Raw genomic sequence first — 18263 nt, 5'->3', positions numbered from 1 at the left:
TTCTGCTCTCTTATTTGTCAAATGAAGCATCCTCTAAGGACAATTCTAGTTCAGAAATGCTATGGTTCTATTTCACACTAACAAATTCTATGCATCAGGGAGCCAATGAAGGCTAAAATACTTAGCTTAATGATCTTTTTAATTCAACCTGAACCATTACCATCTGTTGTTGTATCAATAATGGAAATCAACTGGTTCGTCATAATCATAATTGTGGAGTTCAAAATTGGTGTAATCCCAGTGCATATATAAATTAAGTATGAATAATACAGATACACCTGAGGTGGATTTTTTTATCTTAATGTTAGAAACAAAATTGTATTAACTACATAAATAGAGATAGTGCCTTCTCAGGCTATAAAACCTTCCTCTTTGGCAAACGTCCTAGAGGAATTTTCCATTAGGAGTTTCTCCAGAATTGAGACAAACAGTATGTTTAAAAGCATGTAGGAAGGCCAAATTTCCAGCTCAAAGTCTAGTAAAATTAGCTAAGGGAAATGGCAGCCTAAGTATGCAGTTGGTAGAAATGCAAATAAAAAAATATAAGGCAGGATTATCACACAAATTTAAAAGAACCAAATATCATGGATAAAAAGCAAAATAAAAGGACTGGGGATATAGCCTAGTGGCAAGAGTGCCTGCCTCGGATACATGAGGCCCTAGGTTCGATTCCCCAGCACCACATATACAGAAAACAGCCAGAAGCGGCGCTGTGGCTCAAGTGGCAGAGTGCTAGCCTTGAGCGGGAAGAAGCCAGGGACAGTGCTCAGGCCCTGAGTCCAAGGCCCAGGACTGGCCAAAAAAATAATAATAATAATAAAAATAAAAAAATAAATTGCAATTGTAGTTTTCATAGGATACAGTTTTCTTAGGATACATTCAAGTTTAAGAAGTGACCTGGTATGTGACTCAAGTGGTAGCATGCCCATCAAGCAAGTGTAAGGCCCCAAGTTCAAACACAGACCCAGTTCCAGCTGAGTGCTACTGGCCCATATGTGTAATCTTAGCTTCTTATACGTGTAATCTTAGCTACTCAGGAGGCTGAGATCTGAGGGTCATGGTTCGAAGCTAGTCAGGATGGGAAAGTTGGTGCAACTCTAATCACTAATTAACTAGTTAAAAGCCAGAAGTAGAGCTGTGACTCAAATGGAAGCTCACCAGCCTTGAGAAAAAAGCCAAACAGAACAAAAAGCCTTGAGTTCAAGCCCCAGTATCAACACTAAAAACAACAGCAATAACAAAGAGGGCCCTATATGAAAAATAATGAAATTGAAAAGGACTGTGTGTCTCAAGCAGTAGAGCACTGGGCTTAGCAACATGAAGCACTGATTTCAAACCCCAGTACTTTCTTTCTTTCTTTCTCTCTTTCTAAAGATTAAAGATTTTTTTAAAAAAAATTTTTTTTGTCAGTCCAGGGGCTTGGACTCAAGGCCTGAGCACTGTCCCTGGCTTCTTTTTGCTCAAGGCTAGCACTCTGCCACTTGAGCCACAGTGCCACTTCTGGCCGTTTTCCATATATGTGGTGCTGGGGAATCAAACCCAGGGCTTCATGTATACAAGGAAAGCACTCTTGCAACTAAGCCATATTCCCTGCCCTCTTTCTTTCTTTCTCTCTCTCTCTTTCTTTCTTTCTTTCTTTCTTTCTTTCCTTCCCTCCCTTCATTCTTCCCTCCCTACCTCCCTTCTTTCCTCCTTCCTTCCTTCCTTCCTTCCTTCCTTTCTTTCTTTCTTTCTTTCTTTCTTTCTTTCTTTCTTTCTTTCTTTCTTTCTTTCTTTCATGGGGCTTGAACTCAGGGCTTGGGCACTGTCCTTGAGCTTCTTCTTTTTTTTTTTTCTTTGTAAGTCGTCAGTGGGGCTTGAATTCTGTCCCTGAGCTCTTCAGCTCAAGGCTAGTGCTCTACCACTTTGAGCCACACCACCACTTCCAGTTTTCTGGTGGTTAATTGAAGATAAGCGACTCAAGTGGACTTTCCTGCTGAGGGCTGGCTTTGAACCATGATTCTCAGATCTCAGCCTCCTGAGTAGCTAGGATTACAGATGTGAGCCACCAGCACCTTTGTCCCTGAGCTTTTGCTCAAGGTTAGCACTCTACCACTTGGGCCATAATACCACTTCCAGCTTTTTCTGTTTATATGGTACTGAGGAATCAAAGCCAGGGCTTCATGTATGTTAGACAAGCACTCTACCACTAAGGCACATTCCCAGCCCACCCTCCTCTACTTTCTATAGCAATACTATTAATAACAAGACTTTCCAGGGGTAATATGAGAGAGGAGTGCTATCCCCTCTCTTGGCCTCAGGCCACAGTGTGACCTCCTCCCTGCTCTGGGACCTTCTAGAGTCCCAAGGCATCCTTTCTTCCTACTTTAAAAAAATTTTTTTGTGTCCATCCTGTGGTTTGAACTTGGGGTCTGGGTTGTCCCTGTGAGTTCTTTGTTTTGTTTCGTTTTGGTCAAGGCCAAGTCTGGTGTTCTACCACTTAAGCAGCAGCTCCAATTTCAGTTTTTGTTGCTTAATTGTAGATAAAAGTCTCACAGACTTTCCTGTCAGGGACCGAGACCCTGACTTGAGCCTCTGGCTGGAAGCCACCATAGAAAACATGCTATTGAGCCTCTGGCTAGAAGCCACCATAGAAAACATGCTAAGAAACCAACCATTGATTCAGCACCACCTTGGTTGCACTAGATGGCCCAGTTCATAGAGCAATAATAATAGATAATTCTTGAGAATAAACCTACCAGAACGTCCTACAGTCAAGTCTCTTAGCAACCCAGGTAGGACCCAGTTTATAGGAACATTTTGTGGTCAGGTCACTTAGCAACTCTCCCCTATAGCATGACCAGTAACCTTTTCACCCTGCCAACGTCCTGCTACCCCAAGCCAACTTCCTACAGGTGCTGAAGAACTGCCCCCTCCTGCTCCAAGATTGCCCCCTCCTGCTTTAAGAGTATATAAGTGTGTGAAAAATCAAAATAAATTGGCAGCTTGAACAGACTCCCATTTGTCTTGCTGTCCTCTTTGCGTCTCCCTTTCCCTTCATTCTCTCTCGTAGGTGGTCTCCCCTGTTGATGTCCTGCGGGTCGGGACAACTGGCGCCCAACGTGGGGCACGACCTTCCCTCACGAGACGAGAACGTCCCTGTCGGAAGATCCAAGCGCTTGGTGGTCATCATTCTCTTTGGGAGCACCCGGCCCAACCACAAGAGAAACCTATTAAGGTGAGAAACGGTGACAGGGACGCAGTTCGGCTTAGGCAGATCGCTGAACCATGGGACAGGGCATTTCAGCCCATGACCAGTTTGTCAGGGGCATCAAGGAGCCACTCAAGACGCGAGGAGTGAGGGTTCGTAAAAAAGATTTAAAAGTTTTCTTTAATTGCTTAGATGATTGTTGTCCATGGTTTCCACAGGAAGGAACAATAGATGTAAAAAGATGGGCTCATGTGGGGGATTGTCTCAAAGACTATTATCGATCCTTCGGCCCGGAAAAGGTGCCTGTGGTTACATTTTCTTATTGGAACTTAATTAATGACATTTTAAAAGTCCACTCCCACACCCCTGCCCCCGATATTCAGTCAGTTATTTCCCAAGGAGAGGAGGTTATGAAACAGAGTAGACCCCCCTCCAGAGCTTCCTCTCAGGGCCCACCCTCAGTGGTAGAATTGTCAGATATGGAACAGGGGACAGTGCCTTCCGCGCCTAAACAAATTTATCCCTCCTTAGCAGACTTTGAGGGCCCAAAACCCCTTGACCCTGGCAACGCCGCCATTTTAGAGGAGGAGGCTGCTCATTATCATAACCCTGATAGCCTCGAACAGGACCCAAGACCCCAATTTTCCCAGCCGCCACCATACAAATTCCCCCCAAAACACCCATTCTGCGGCCCGCTCCTTGATGGGCACCATGGCTCTCTTCCTATCGCCATACCGGTCCCTTCAAACCTCCTTGACAGCATCCGCCAGTTGCGGGCCACTCTGGAGGCGCGCCGCGAGCACCTGAGTCTCTTAAAGGAACTTCGGTCCCTAGACCAGGAACTCTCTGACCTGGCACTACAAAATAAACAACCTAAAACCATTCCACTTAAGACAAAAGCTCAGACCCACCTGGCATTCCCGGTCACCCGCAGTCAGACTCAATGTCCCTCTCAGTCTGAGGAAGAAGATTCCCCGCCGCCCCTAGAAAGGGAGGAGGAAAACCCAGCTGAGGGCGGGGAGGACGATCCTGATACAGGAACGGGTGAAGAGCCCACTACTGGCCACGGCCAGCGCTACAAAAGGCTAGACCTTCGGTTTCTTGAACGTCTCAAAGCCGCCTGCAGTCAATACGGACCCACGGCTCCGTTTACATTGGCCTTGATTGAAAACCAGAGTGAGACATGGTTCACTCCTAATGATTGGCATTTTATTGCCCGTGCCACCCTCTCTGGGGGAGATTTTGTTCTGTGGAAGACTGATTATTCTGAACAGGCTCGGGAACTAGCCCGCCATAACAGCGAGAGCCCTACTTCCCAAAACTGGACAGTTGGCAAATTTCTAGGCACGGCTCCTTATGATAAAAATGAAACTCAGGCGGCCTTTCCGCCGGGACTCTTAACACAAATTCAAATGGCAGGCCTTAAGGCCTGGAAGCGGCTCCCTCAAAAGGGCTCCGCCACCACTTCCTTGGCAAAAGTCCGGCAAGGACCAGACGAGCCCTATAGTGATTTTATCTCCCGCCTTAATGATGCGGCAGAGAGGCTGCTCGGCTCCGGGGAAAACGAAAGTACCTTCGTTAAACACCTTGCTTTCGAAAATGCCAACCCGGCTTGCCAAGAGGCCCTTCGCCCCCATCGGGAGAGAGCCACCCTTTCTGATTATGTCCGCCTCTGCGCGGGGGTCGGTTCCGCCCATGCTATTGGATTGGCCATTGGGGCAGCCCTTAAGGCAGCCAATTTTCGCCCCTCTGGTGGCATTTCACAAAATCGCCTTTGCTTTACCTGTAAACAGCCTGGTCATTTTTCCAGAGAGTGTCCTCAAAAGCAGTCTCCCCGGGAAACTACAGCCCTTCCAACCATGCCCTCCCCAGGTGTTACTCCACGCCCTTTGCCCAATTCTCTCTGCCCCCGATGCGGACGAGGATTTCATTGGGCAAATGAGTGCCGTTCCAAGACTGATAGTCAGGGGCGTCAGCTTCTCCCTCGGAAGTCGGGACTAATTATGCTAGAAGGTCCCTCCTTGCTCGACACTCCTTTTATACTTGCCCAGGTTTCCATCGCCCCCGCAAAACCACTTATAGCTGTGGTGGCCGTGATGATTTCTATTGCAAGGCATGGGGATGTGAAACATCAGGCTCTGCATATTGGGAGCCCAGCTCCTCATGGGACTATATTGTTGTTAAAAGTAATTATACATATGGGGGTGATTGGCTTTCTACTATTGACAATTGCAAGGCCAGCTCTACCACAAAAGGGTGGTGCACCCCACTCAAAATTTCCTTTACTGAGGCAGGTAAAGAGGCCACCGGCTGGAGCGCCGGATACTCTTGGGGCCTGCGCCTGTATCAATCGGGCTATGATACCGGGTTCCTTTTTTCCATCAAACTCCAAAAGGAGCCTGTTAACGCTCATGCCCCTGTGGCTGTTGGCCCCAATGTGCTTGTTCAAAAGCCCTTTCTTCCTGCCCTACCTGCCAACCCTCCCAACAATTCATCCATGTCTCTTTTACCTTTACCTACGTTTCCTACTTTTCCCCCTCCACCCCTCTCCACCCAGGATACTATTACCAACCTCATTACTAAGACCTATGAGGTCCTCAACGCCACCCGATCAGATCTAGGACCCTGTTGGCTATGTTATCATTCCACCCCTCCCTTCTATGAAGGAGTGGCAGTCGATTTGCCCTACTCCCGGACCTCCAACCCTGCAGACTGCAGGTGGCAACAAGCACCTGAGTCCCGATTAACACTCTCCCAGGTTACGGGACAGGGCAGATGCCTGATCACTGCAGGAGCCAAACCCTCATCCTACCTGCAGCCTTTCTGTAACACCACTGATTTTCTCCACAGCACAGACACCTCCGGATACATCCTTCCCACCAACGACACCTGGTGGGCCTGCACCGATGGCCTAACTCCTTGCATTTCCCTAGAGCTTAACACGGCTGCTTCCCCGCTGTTCTGTATTCTAGTTCAAGTTATTCCTCGCCTAACATATTACTCCCAGAAACAGTTTTCTGCCCTGTGGGAAGGTGTACCAGCCCAAGAGATGTCCCTCCCTAGACAAAAACGAGAGCCTATCTCAACCATCACCTTAGCTGTTCTGTTGGGATTAGGAACCGCAGGGGCAGGGACAGGCATAGCGTCCATGGTTTTAACCAATAAACATTATTCTGAACTTAGGGCCTCCATAGATGAGGATATAGAACAACTAGAGAAAGGCATTTCCGCCCTGGAAACATCTCTCACGTCCCTTTCTGAGGTTGTCCTACAAAACCGCCGAGGGTTAGATTTGCTGTTCCTCCAGCAAGGAGGCCTGTGTGCGGCCCTCAAGGAAGAATGTTGTTTTTATACTGATCACACCGGGGTCGCTAGAGATAGCATGGCCAAAGTAAGAGAAGGATTAGAGAAGCGTAAGCGAGAAGAGAAAAGGAGCTTGGTTGGTTTCAAACATGGTTTTCCACCTCTCCGTGGCTCACCACCTTGCTTCCCTCCCTCCTTGGACCACTGGTCGGCCTAATTATCATCTTAACCTTTGGACCATGGGCCTTCTCGCGACTAAAGCGGTTTGTTCAAACACAGCTCAGAGAAAGCTCGGAGAAGCGCATTCAGGTCCATTATCATCGGCTAGACCTAGAGGACAGGGGCATCGCCCCTAGCCCCCCTGCACATTCCCCAAATCTCAGGCGGGGATGCTAATGTGCTTGGGACATGGGCTCAAGTGTTGAGGAGCAAAGAGGGCACAGCCAGGACTGTGCGAGGTAAGGACTCGGTGGAGTCCTCCGATAAGCCTGAGTACCCCGGCGGCATACTCCATTGCATGGCGGTTGCGCAGAAATCCCTTTCCGCCCCCACTCAAAACTGCGCCTTTCCAGTAAGCTCAGGGGCCGAGGGGACGCCCACGGTTCCTGATGCCGCCTCCAGGAAAATGTCCTTGTGGGATGGAGCCCCTGTCGCCCCTCTAAGTCTCCTCAGCTCTTGCTTGGTCCTAAATAAAAGTAAAGGGAGGAGATGTCAGGGACCGAGACCCTGACTTGAGCCTCTGGCTGGAAGCCACCATAGAAAACATGCTATTGAGCCTCTGGCTAGAAGCCACCATAGAAAACATGCTAAGAAACCAACCATTGATTCAGCACCACCTTGGTTGCACTAGATGGCCCAGTTCATAGAGCAATAATAATAGATAATTCTTGAGAATAAACCTACCAGAACGTCCTACAGTCAAGTCTCTTAGCAACCCAGGTAGGACCCAGTGTATAGGAACATTTTGTGGTCAGGTCACTTAGCAACTCTCCCCTATAGCATGACCAGTAACCTTTTCACCCTGCCAACGTCCTGCTACCCCAAGCCAACTTCCTACAGGTGCTGAAGAACTGCCCCCTCCTGCTCCAAGATTGCCCTCTCCTGCTTTAAGAGTATATAAGTGTGTGAAAAATCAAAATAAATTGGCAGCTTGAACAGACTCCCATTTGTCTTGCTGTCCTCTTTGCGTCTCCCTTTCCCTTCATTCTCTCTCGTAGGTGGTCTCCCCTGTTGATGTCCTGCGGGTCGGGACACTTTCCTGCCTGGGCTGGCTATGAACTACAGTCCTCAGATCTCAGCCTCCTGAGTGGATAGGAATACAGACATGAGCCACTAGCAACTGGCCATCCTTTCTATTTGATTCCCCAACACACCAGTGGGCAGGGAAGAGGTCTGCATCATGGTACCTTCCTAAGGTTAATGGATGCTTCCTTTGGAGTGTCTGTACCCTCAGCCCATCTGGCTTTCCTCAACCCTGCCACGCTTGTCATTTGTTGTTACTTGGTTGTCCCACAGGGCAAAGAGCTGCTAATCGGGCCCTGGCAGCATGAGGCCCTCCGTAAATACTTGTCAGGTAAACAGTGGAGCATGGCTGGTGTCCAACTCTTTAACTGCATTTTTTTTTTGTCTTTTCTTTTTTGGTACTGGGGATCGAACATTGCACTTGCTAAGCAAGCACTTTGCCACTGAGCTACATCCCAGCCCTGGTGTCCAACTCTTAAGCACACTAGGTCTGTCACTAGGTCTCAGTCATCTCCGGAGACAGAGCTTCTCACTTTTCCATTACGGGGGGATGGGGTCTCTTTATGCTGTCCAGGCTGATCTTGCCTTCCATGCTCAAGTGATCCCCCTGCCTCAGCTTCCTGAAGAGCTGGGGCTGAAAGTGTCATGCCCCTTCCTCTATCACATTTTTGGTTTTCACCAGTACAGGGACTTGAACTCAGGGACCTGAACTTTCATTTTGGCCTTTTCTTTCAAGCGCTATGCCACTTGAGCCACATTTCCATTTCTGACTTTTTGGAAATATGAGTCTCATAGACTTTCCTTCACGGGCTGGCTTCTAACCTTGATCATTACATTTCAGCCTCATGAGTAGCTACCTAATACCTCAGGCATGAGTGCCCAGCTCCTACTTCTTGTCGCTTTCATCCCCCAGTTCCACAGATGAGGAGCTGAAGGCTTGGGCTGTGTGTCTTGCTGGAACTGTCACCCTTCTCCTCCTCCCTTGTGCCTGCCAGCCCCTCCACTTCCATGCCCGAAGTTGTCATCTGGTCACCAAAGCTGACTCTGCCCATGTGCCCAGAAGGCCTCAGGGCTGCAGAGCTAATGACCCAAGAGCTGTCCACAGTCAGCAGTGACAGGAGCGGATACAGACACGTCTAAGTCCCCCTCCCTGGGCTGCATGCTATGCACTGATTTCCAGAGTCCTCAGCAGGGATGGGATGGCCTTCTGGTGCCCACAGGAAAGCCTTGTTCTCCTTCCTTTCTTCTTCCTTTCCTTCCTTCTCATTTCCTTCTTCCTTCGTTCATTCTTTCCTCCCTCTCCTTCCTTCCTTTCTTCCTTCCTCCCTCTCCTTTCCTTCCTTCTTCCTCCCTTCCTCCCTCTCTTCTTCCTTCCTTCTTTCCATCCTTTCTCCTTCCTTCCTTCCTTCCTTCTTTCCTTCCTTCCTTCCTTCCTTCCCTCCCTCCTTCCTTCCTTCCTTCCTTCCTTCCTTTCCTTATCTCTTGCAGGTTTGCTTGCTTGCTTGCTTTCCTTCCTACTTTTCTCTCTCTGTCTTGTGCCAGTACTAGACCTTGAACTCAGGGCATGGACACTGTCCTTGAGCTTTTTCACTCAAGGTTGGTGTTCTACCACTTCAACTGTAGCTCTACTTTTTGGCTTTTTGTAGTTAATTGGAGATAAGAGTCTCATAGCCTTTCCAGCCTGAGTCAGCTTTGAACCTTCATCCTCAGATCTCAGCCTCCTGAGTTTCTAGGATTACAGGCGTGAGCCACGGGTGCCTGGCTTAGAGGTTTTCTCTTTGGAACTCATCATCAGGTATGTCCTGCCTTGAATGGGGACAGAACCATTCTGGCGATGGCCCTGGACCTCCAGCGTCCCAAGTCCACATCTCAGAGACGGTGATCGCTGGTGAGATGGCGCTGTGGGCACTGCTCCCGCTTGCATGCCACCGGCTCTAGGAGAGCGCCCGTTCCACTCGGGGCACAGAAGGGAGGTCAGTCTCCTGGCTTCCACCTGGCCTGCCCAGCCCAGACTGGAAGAGTGTGCTCTCTTCTCTTCTCTTCCAGAGTATTTTCAAACAGTTGCCTTGGCCCTTTAGCTTTGCAGCACAGTAGGGCCCTGTGGCAAATGTTTCTGTAGGTGGCCCTCTGCTTTCACAGACTGAAGTAGAAGCCCAGCTGTGCCCTCACTTTGGCTTGCAGGGAGCCCCGAACTTCTTCTACTAGACAATTGCCACCACCCCACTCACCCCTCCAAGCCATTTCTCCTAGCCTCTAGACCAGAGTGCTCCAAAGGCATAGCTGAGTTCATCTGCCACTCTACTAGAATCTTTCAGTGACTTGTCTGACAATTAAAAACACATCAACCAGCATCCAACACAATGGGGCCACTTCAGATCTCCTTACCTTTCAGAAGTCACCTGGTTTCTAGTCATGGAATTCCACAGCAGTTCGGGCCACAGGGCCTTTGCCCCTGCTTAGACCTCAGTCTATCCAGCAGGCCTTTGGAGGAGTTCCCTTCACCACCCCACCTCCACCAAATAGTCTTTCCTTCATTATCTTCTTTTAAAATCCCTGTCTCTGCTGGGCACTGGTGACCCACACTTGTAATTCTAGCTACTAAGGAGGCAGAGATGTGGGAATCATGGTTTGAAAACAGTCCAAGCAGAAACTTCCATAAGACTCTTATCTCTAATCCCACACATGTAAAAAGCTGCAAGTGGCGCTGTAGCTTAAGTGGTAGCACACTACTCTTGAGCAAAAGAAGCTCAGGGACAGCACCCAAGCCCTAAGTTGAAGACCCAGGACCAGTGCGCGCATGCATGCATGTGTGTGTGTGCACGCGCGCACACACACAGACACACACACACACACACACACACTCCCATCTCCTTTCCTCCTTGATCTGCCTCTGTCTGGTAGCCACTGTTACCATGGAAGGCACTCTCATGTATGGCATCTGTTTCCTGGCTGTCAGCTCCTGAGATCAGGGGCTGTCTCCATCTTCAGTGGAGTTGGTGCTGAACTGAGCGGATGGATGCTGCAACCACCAAGAGGAGGTAGATAGATACACTAGGGTGCATACACATCTTGGTCCCAAGGTCCCCAAGGAGAACAGCCTCCTTTCTAAGCTGTGCTTCAAAGACACCTGCAAGCTCTCAGATCTCTCACCAGCTTCAGCCTTTCCAATATTCCATTTTCCATCCAGGCTTCTCACCATCCCATGGGAGCCCCCCAGAACCATGGGGAGTACAGCTTTTGTCTCCAGGTGGATGTGGGGCCTGGCAACTGGGCCCTGGGCACTCCAGATCTTTGTCAGGCTTCTCCTGGTCCCATGGGTCTGTGGTGGCCTCTGCTCAGCAACCTGGGCCCCAGCTGGAGGGAACAGATCCCTGAGGGAAGAGACTGGAAAGTGAGACTCCAGGGCCTGCACCCCTCCAGGGAAGGGGTCCTGCAAGAGGAGAGGCTCCCTGGGGAGCTGTCCAGCTCCAATCACAGGTACCCCTCTCCCCAGGGTGCTGCCCCCAAGGGAGGCCCAGCCACAGATACAGCAGGCCATGTCTCTGGGGGTAGGTCAGGCCACTGACAACTTGCTTGGAAAAGTTTCCTAGCGCTCTGTCTCTCTCTAGGGTGCTTCTGGCCTCCTGGGCTCCTGCCCCTCCATGGAGGACAGGGGCATAGGCCCCAAGAAGCCCAGGTCCTGGCTGGCCTCACTCTTCCCAAGGTGTGTCTCAAGAGGCAAGCAGTCATGGAGAATCCGAGTCAGGGCCTGAAAGATCTCATACCTCTTATCAGGACTAGGCCTAGCTTTGTAGCTCTACCACACCCTATCTTCCCACGACAGGATCCTGTCTCAAAGTCAGAAAGTGCCTCCTTAGGTCTAACTGCCATCTGTCCTCCTGTCATATAAAAGATCAGACTAGATCCATATCCTGGGTGAGAAGGAAGTTTGACTTAAAGACCAATGAAGTCAGGTGTTGGTGGCTCATGCCTGTAATCCCAGCTATTCAAGAGGCTCAGATCTGAGGACCATGGTTCAAAGCCAGCCGAGGCAGGAAAGTCTGTGAGACCCCTAGCTCCAATTAACCACCAGAAAACCAAAAGTGGTGCTGTGGCTCAAGTGGTACAGCACTAGTCTTGAGCTGAAAAGCTCAGAGACAGTGCCCTGGCCCAGAGTTCAAGTCCCATGACTGACAAAAAAAAAAAAAAAGACCAATGAGTAGTCACCTGCAGGTGGCTCACATCTGTAACCCTAGCTACTGAGTTGGCTGAGATCTGAGCATCATGTTTCAAATCCAATTCAGACAGCAAAGTATGTGAGGCTACTATCTCCACAATTAGCCACCAAAACAAGTTGGAAGTGGAGCTGTGACTCAAGTGGTAAAGTGCCGGGCTTGAGCACAAAAAAGCTCACGGACAGCACCCAGGCCCTAAGTTCAAGCCCTAGAACCAACACAAAAAATAAAAATCCTAAGGACCAACACATGCAGGCAAGTGTTGATGCTTCCTTTCTTCCTCCTCTGTGGACTTGAACACGATGGTACAGGATGGGGGACGTGTGTGTGTGTGTGCACGCAGCCTGGGCCTGGGGCATTTTCACCACCATGTTTCTCCCTGTGTGACTTCTACAAGGGTCTAGAGCTCTGTAGCTGCTAGGTTTCCATCTCTACATGAGCAGAGAGCAGATCTCCACCTTTAGGGTCCAGGTGGGAGCAGCCTGCGCAGGTTGGCAGTCACTGCTGCTACAGGCCGTCCCCTTGCCTGACATCCTTGGAACCATAGCTGGAGTTATTTGGTTTGTTTGTTTTTGGTATCAGCCCTAGGGCTTGAACTCGGGGCCTAGGAACTGTCCTTGAGTTTCTTTTACTCAAGGCTAGCCCTTTACTACTTGAGCCACAGCTCCATTTCCTTTTTTTTAGGGTAGTTTATTAGAGATAAAAGTCTCATGGGCTTTCCTGCCCTGCAGTCTTCAAACAGTAATGCTTAGATCTCAGCCTCGAGTAGCTAGGATTACAGGCATGAGCCACTAGTACTGACTGCAGTTGGAGTTTCTTGAACTTGGAACATTTGTGTACACATAACAAGGCACCATGAGGATGGAACCCAAGTCAAAGCACATTCACTTATGTTCCAGATACTCCTCATAACATAATTTTCTATCACTTTGCTCATGAATCAAAGTATGATATAGATACTTTTCTGCTGATGACACCAGGTGGAAGATGGGGGAGATCAGAAATGGCGTCCTACGTGGCTCTGCTGCTGGCCCTGCACAAGGGTGCTGGTGGAAGGGTCCCCGTCCTCCTGACTGGCAGGCATGGATGGGTGTGCATGCTCTCCCAGGACTGTGAGAAGACCAGAACGAAGCCTGGGCCAAGAACTACCCCCTTCCCTCCAGGGGACTCTCCTTACTCAAAACCCGAAGGTGCAGATGCGAATAGCCTACATCTGGGTACAGCACTGGGAGTCACCCCTACCAGCAAGGGGACCACCAGCAAGTCTCCAGGTCCCCATGTGGGTACTGCTGGGAGCGGGGAGCAGGGGGCACTAGGGGCTTAGCAAGGGCTCAGGAGGAGTCTCGGGCTCTGAAGTTAAGGCACCCAAGAGGACCTCCTCAGATGTGGGAGGCCAGGGAGGCCCCAGGGGAGACACGGGCCTATGTCTGTTTCAGGGCCCACTTTGGGTATTTGTGGGTTGCATGTGAATTTTGTCACTTAATTCTTTGACCCGTGGGTGACTCCCATGAGCCTGTCTTTGGTGTATAGGTTGCGCCAGGAGCATAGGGCTCCTTCCTGCAGAGGCTTTTACAATTGCATTCTTTTTATGGAGAAGCCGCTAGGTTTTAGGTTTTAATGAGGTATCGATAGGGCACAACCTGACTTTTTTTTTTCCTTTTTGTCTTTCTGTTGTTGTTGTTGGTGGTGATGATCATGGGGCTTCAACACAGGGCCTGGGCACTGTCCTTGAGCTCTTCAGCTCAAGGCTCTGTCACTTTGAGCCACAGCGCCACTTCCAATTTTCTGAGGGTTAATTGGAGGTAAGAACCTCATGGACTTTCCTGCCCAAGCTGACTTTGATCCTCGATCCTCAGATCTCATCCTGTTCAGTAGCTGGGATTACAGGCATGAGCCACTGGCACCCAGAGTACAACTGACTTTCAAAACCTTCCTGGGATGGTAGTGGGGAGAAGGGATGGAGGAGCTAGAGTGGAAGAAAGGAGGGAAAGCGGGTCAGAGAGGCCTCCAGCTCAGAGGTGGGGGAGGCCTGGCTCCAGGATGTGCCAATGGACAGACGGAACAGATGTGGGCTACACATCACCCAAATGTCAGTGGGCACCAAGAGTCATTAGCAATGCACTCAGGCTACTTTCTCTATGCAATCCACTCATGCTGGATCTACCGTGCACCTGCCTCAGCACTAGGCTAACCTGTTCTGTACTGTTGAGGTCCTTTGGCATCACGTGCCAGCAGAGACCAAAGCTCAGCGCTGTCGTGGGCAGGGTAGCTTCCACTCCCAACCTCTCTGCTGCTGTAGCATCCTCCTGATCACCTTCTGGTAGGCCCTCTTAGACCAAGGGTTCCCCTAGCTCCTGCATTCTGCCTCAGCCCTGTAAAGTACCCTGCTTCCATATTGCATCCTGCCAAGTCACAAGATCTGTCTCCTAGCTTGGCAGTGCCCAGGGAAGGCCTGGAAACTTCCCTCTTCTGTGGTATAATTGCCAGTATTACAGTCTGGCATTTAGAAGCATCTGAAAAATGGGGTGCTTTAGGATGGCAAGTGTGTCCCTACCCACCTGCCTGGCTCAGGGTTTCTGCTCTGTGGTAATGGTCAGGTTGCACATTGGGGTTACTCCAGGCCTCCCTTGAACACCTGCTTTGTAATTATTTCTACAGCTTATTGCCCCCATCTTACCAAGAAGAAGGCCAAAGTCCCTTGTCACAAGAGCCTGGGGTTATGCTGCCCCTATGCCAGCACACAGCTTTTTGTGGCCTCTCAGGGGCATAGGAAGCCTCCTTCTTCTGTGAAAGGACCCCTCCCCCCACTCTTGGACCGCAACCTGTCTACCCAGCTCAATGGGCAGGGTCTGTTAAGCATCTAATGTGCATCTGTCTGCAAATCCCCTTTTGTTCTTATGCCAGTCCTGGAGCTGGAACTCAGGGCCTGGATGCTGTCCCTGAGCTCTTTTTGCTCAAGGCTAGTGCTCTACCACTTGAGCTACAGCACCACTTCTGGTTCCTTGATGGTTAATTGGAGATAAGAGCCTCACAGAGTTTCCTGCTTGGAATGATTTTGAACTGTGATCCTCAGATCTCATCCTCCTGAGTAGCTAGGATTATAGGTATGACAAATACACTTTTTTTTGGTCATGGGACTTGAACTTAGGGCCTGGGAGCTGTCTCGGTTCTTTTGCTCAAGGCTGGCACTCTATCACTTTGAGCCATAGCACCACTTCCAGTTTTCTGGTGGTTAATTGGCAATAAGAGTCTCATGGGGACTTTCCTGCCCAAATTGGCTTCGAATCATGATCCTTAGATCTCAGCCTCCTGAGTAGCTAGGACTACAGGCATGAGCCACTGTTGCCCGGCACAAACATACTTCTGAATGCATCTAATAGTCAATTCTTTCTTCTGTCTTTAACCTGCTCAGTTGATGTCACGTGGACCTATCTACAGGATCTCCAGTCCCTAGCTTCTGCCCTTACCTTGGGCTCTTCACAGCAGCACCATACAGTACAAGCCACATACAAAATCCAAAGTTTTCTTTAATAGTTTTTTGTTTGTTTGTTTGTTTTTAGTTTCTCAGGAGACTGAGATCTGGAGGATCAAGGTTTGAGGCAAGCCTGAGCATAAAAGTCCTTGAGACTCTATCACAATTAGCCAGCAAAATACTGATTGACAGCATGGCTCAAGTGAGAATGTTAGCCATGAGCAAGAACGCTGAATGAGAGCAGGAAGCCCTGAGTTCAAATCCTGGTTCTTCAAGAAGAAAATTATTAGGCACGGCTGAGAAAGGAATGCACAGCTCCATGCCTGCAAAGTACACTAATCAGCTACCTCCCAAGCCCCTCAAAATTAATTAATTATCTACTTACTTATTAGTAAGTACACAGCTTCTCCCTGTGTAGCCAACCCAGGCTGGCCTGGAACTTGTAATTCTTCCATCCCAATCTCCACAGTGTTAAAACTTTATTTTTGATTGACATGGGAACATTGTCTATCTCTTGCTGGTACAGTACTCACTCATCTGGCAACAAAGTCTTGAATTCAATGCCCAACATCACAAAAATAAAAATAAATCTACAAATAAACACATTGAATGGTAAAAGAAAAAAAATACACTGAGACATGATCAATTACACAGGTCTCTAGACATTCATAGAGTGAGACCAAAGGAGAATATTCTTAGGAGAGGATCACAAAGGTACAAAAGCTATGTGCATCTGATCATATAAAATAATATTTATCTAAATGAACTCCAGGAAATGGAAAAAAGAGGATTTTTTTCTTTGTTGCTGTTTTTATTTTCCATTTGTCTTGTTTGTTTGTTTATCTGTTTTGGGGAGGGCAAGGGGACAGCACAGAAATGGAGGGACAAAGGGTGAACAAATGAAGCAGTGATTCTCCCTAGACACTGTGTTGAAAATAAACTTCTGCTTGTGGGTGGGGGTGGGAGGGAAAAAATGGGAGAGAGTGAGGGAAGGGGTGACATTGTTCAAAAAGAAACATACTCATAGCCAGGAGCTGGTAGCTCATGCCTGTAATAATCCTAGCTACTCAGCAGACTGAGATCTGAGGATCACAGTTTGAAGCCAGTCTGGGCAGGAAAGTTCATGAGATTCTTATCTCCAATAAAATACTCAGAAAAAGCCAGAAGGGGTGCGTGGCTCAAGTGATAGAGTGCTAGCCTTGAGTACAAAGAGGTTCAGGGACAGTGACCAGGCCCTGAGTTTAAGTCCCAGGCCCTGAGTTAAAGCCCCATGACTGACAAAAAAAAAAAAAAGCTACTAAAGCAAAAAAGGGTTCTGGTGTTGCTCCAGGAGGAAGCTTTGAGCTCAAGCCCCAATATCTCTATTTCTGATTCTACTTTTCTCTATTTCTGATTCCTCTTAGATTCCACAAATGATGATTGCCTTTTGGTGCTTAGCTTTTAAAAGTAGTAAGAAATAGGTAAGATTTATTATTTTTGTTTATTTATTTAGTTATTTTGTTGGCCATGAGGTTTCATCTCAAGGGCCTCAATTCTGTCCTTGAGCTTTTTTGCTCAAGGCTAGGACTCTACCATTTTGAGACATAGCTCTACTTCCAGTTTTCTGGTGGTAAGCTGGAGATAAGAGTCTCATAGACTTTCCTGCCTGGGCTGGCTTTGAACCTCCATCTTCAAATCTCAGTCCCCTGAGTAGCTAGGATTACAGGCATGAACCACCAGTGCCTGACTAATTGTGTGTGTGTGTGTGTGTGTGTGTGTGTGTGTGTGTGTATACGCACACGCCAGTCCTTAGGCTTGAGCTCAGGGCCTGGGCACTGTTCCTGAGCTTCTTTTGCTCAAGGGTAGTGCTGTATTGCTTGAACCACAACTCTGCTTCTTGTATTTTTAATTTTTTTGTAATTTATTGGAGATAAGAGTTTTTTTGTTTGTTTTTTTTTGCCAGTCCTGGGCCTTGGACTCAGGGCCTGAGCACTGTCCCGGGCTTCCTTTTGCTCAAGGCTAGCACTCTGCCACTTGAGCCATAGCGCCACTTCTGGCCGTTTTCTGTATATGTGGTGCTGGGGAATCGAACCCAGGGCCTCATGTATACGAGGCAAGCTCTCTTGCCACTAGGCCATATCCCCAGCCCCTGGAGATAAGAGTTTTGATACTTTCCTTCCCAGGCTGGCTTTGAATCATGATCTTCAGATTTCAGCCTCCTGAGTAGCTAGGTATGAGCCACTGGCTCATGGCTGTAAAATATATTTTAATACTGTATTTTAAACAAATTTTATCCAAACTGTACCATTTGAGCATGTGAATGTGTCCAGGGGGTTATTTGTCTCTTTTTAGTGACTCATTTTTAAATTCATTTATTTATTTATTTGCCAGTCCTGGTGCTTGGGACTCGGGGCCTGAGCACTGTTCCTGGCTTCTTTTTGCTCAAGGCTAGCACTCTACCACTTGAGCCACAGCACCACTTCTGACTTTTTTCTATATATGTGGTGCTGAGGAATGGAACCCAGGGCTTCATGCATGCTGGGTGCTGGGCAAGCACTGTACCGCTAAGCCACATTCCCAGCCTCCGGCTGTTTTTTTTTTTTTTTTTTTAAATAAAGGTAAGTGGAGTGAGTTTATTTGAAGGTGAAAGGAAAGCCATGAAAGTAAGTAGGAAGATTTGCAAGACTTCCAGAGTGGGGGAAGGGCCCTCCCCATCATCCCACGAGGGAAAGACCCTTGCTCGGCACTTCTGATCCCCACTCGGGCCCCACTTCCAGGGCTGCATTTCTCGTGTGGAGATCAGAGTCTCCAGGATCGCTCTGGACGCTGGTCCTCAGAGCCCAGTCCTCACAACTAGAGCTAA

This window comes from Perognathus longimembris, unplaced genomic scaffold (genome assembly GCF_023159225.1).
Source record: "Perognathus longimembris pacificus isolate PPM17 unplaced genomic scaffold, ASM2315922v1 HiC_scaffold_5663, whole genome shotgun sequence".
Lineage (NCBI taxonomy): Eukaryota > Metazoa > Chordata > Mammalia > Rodentia > Heteromyidae > Perognathus > Perognathus longimembris.
The sequence above is the reverse complement of the archived record's forward strand: the minus strand, read 5'-3'. Positions refer to the sequence as shown.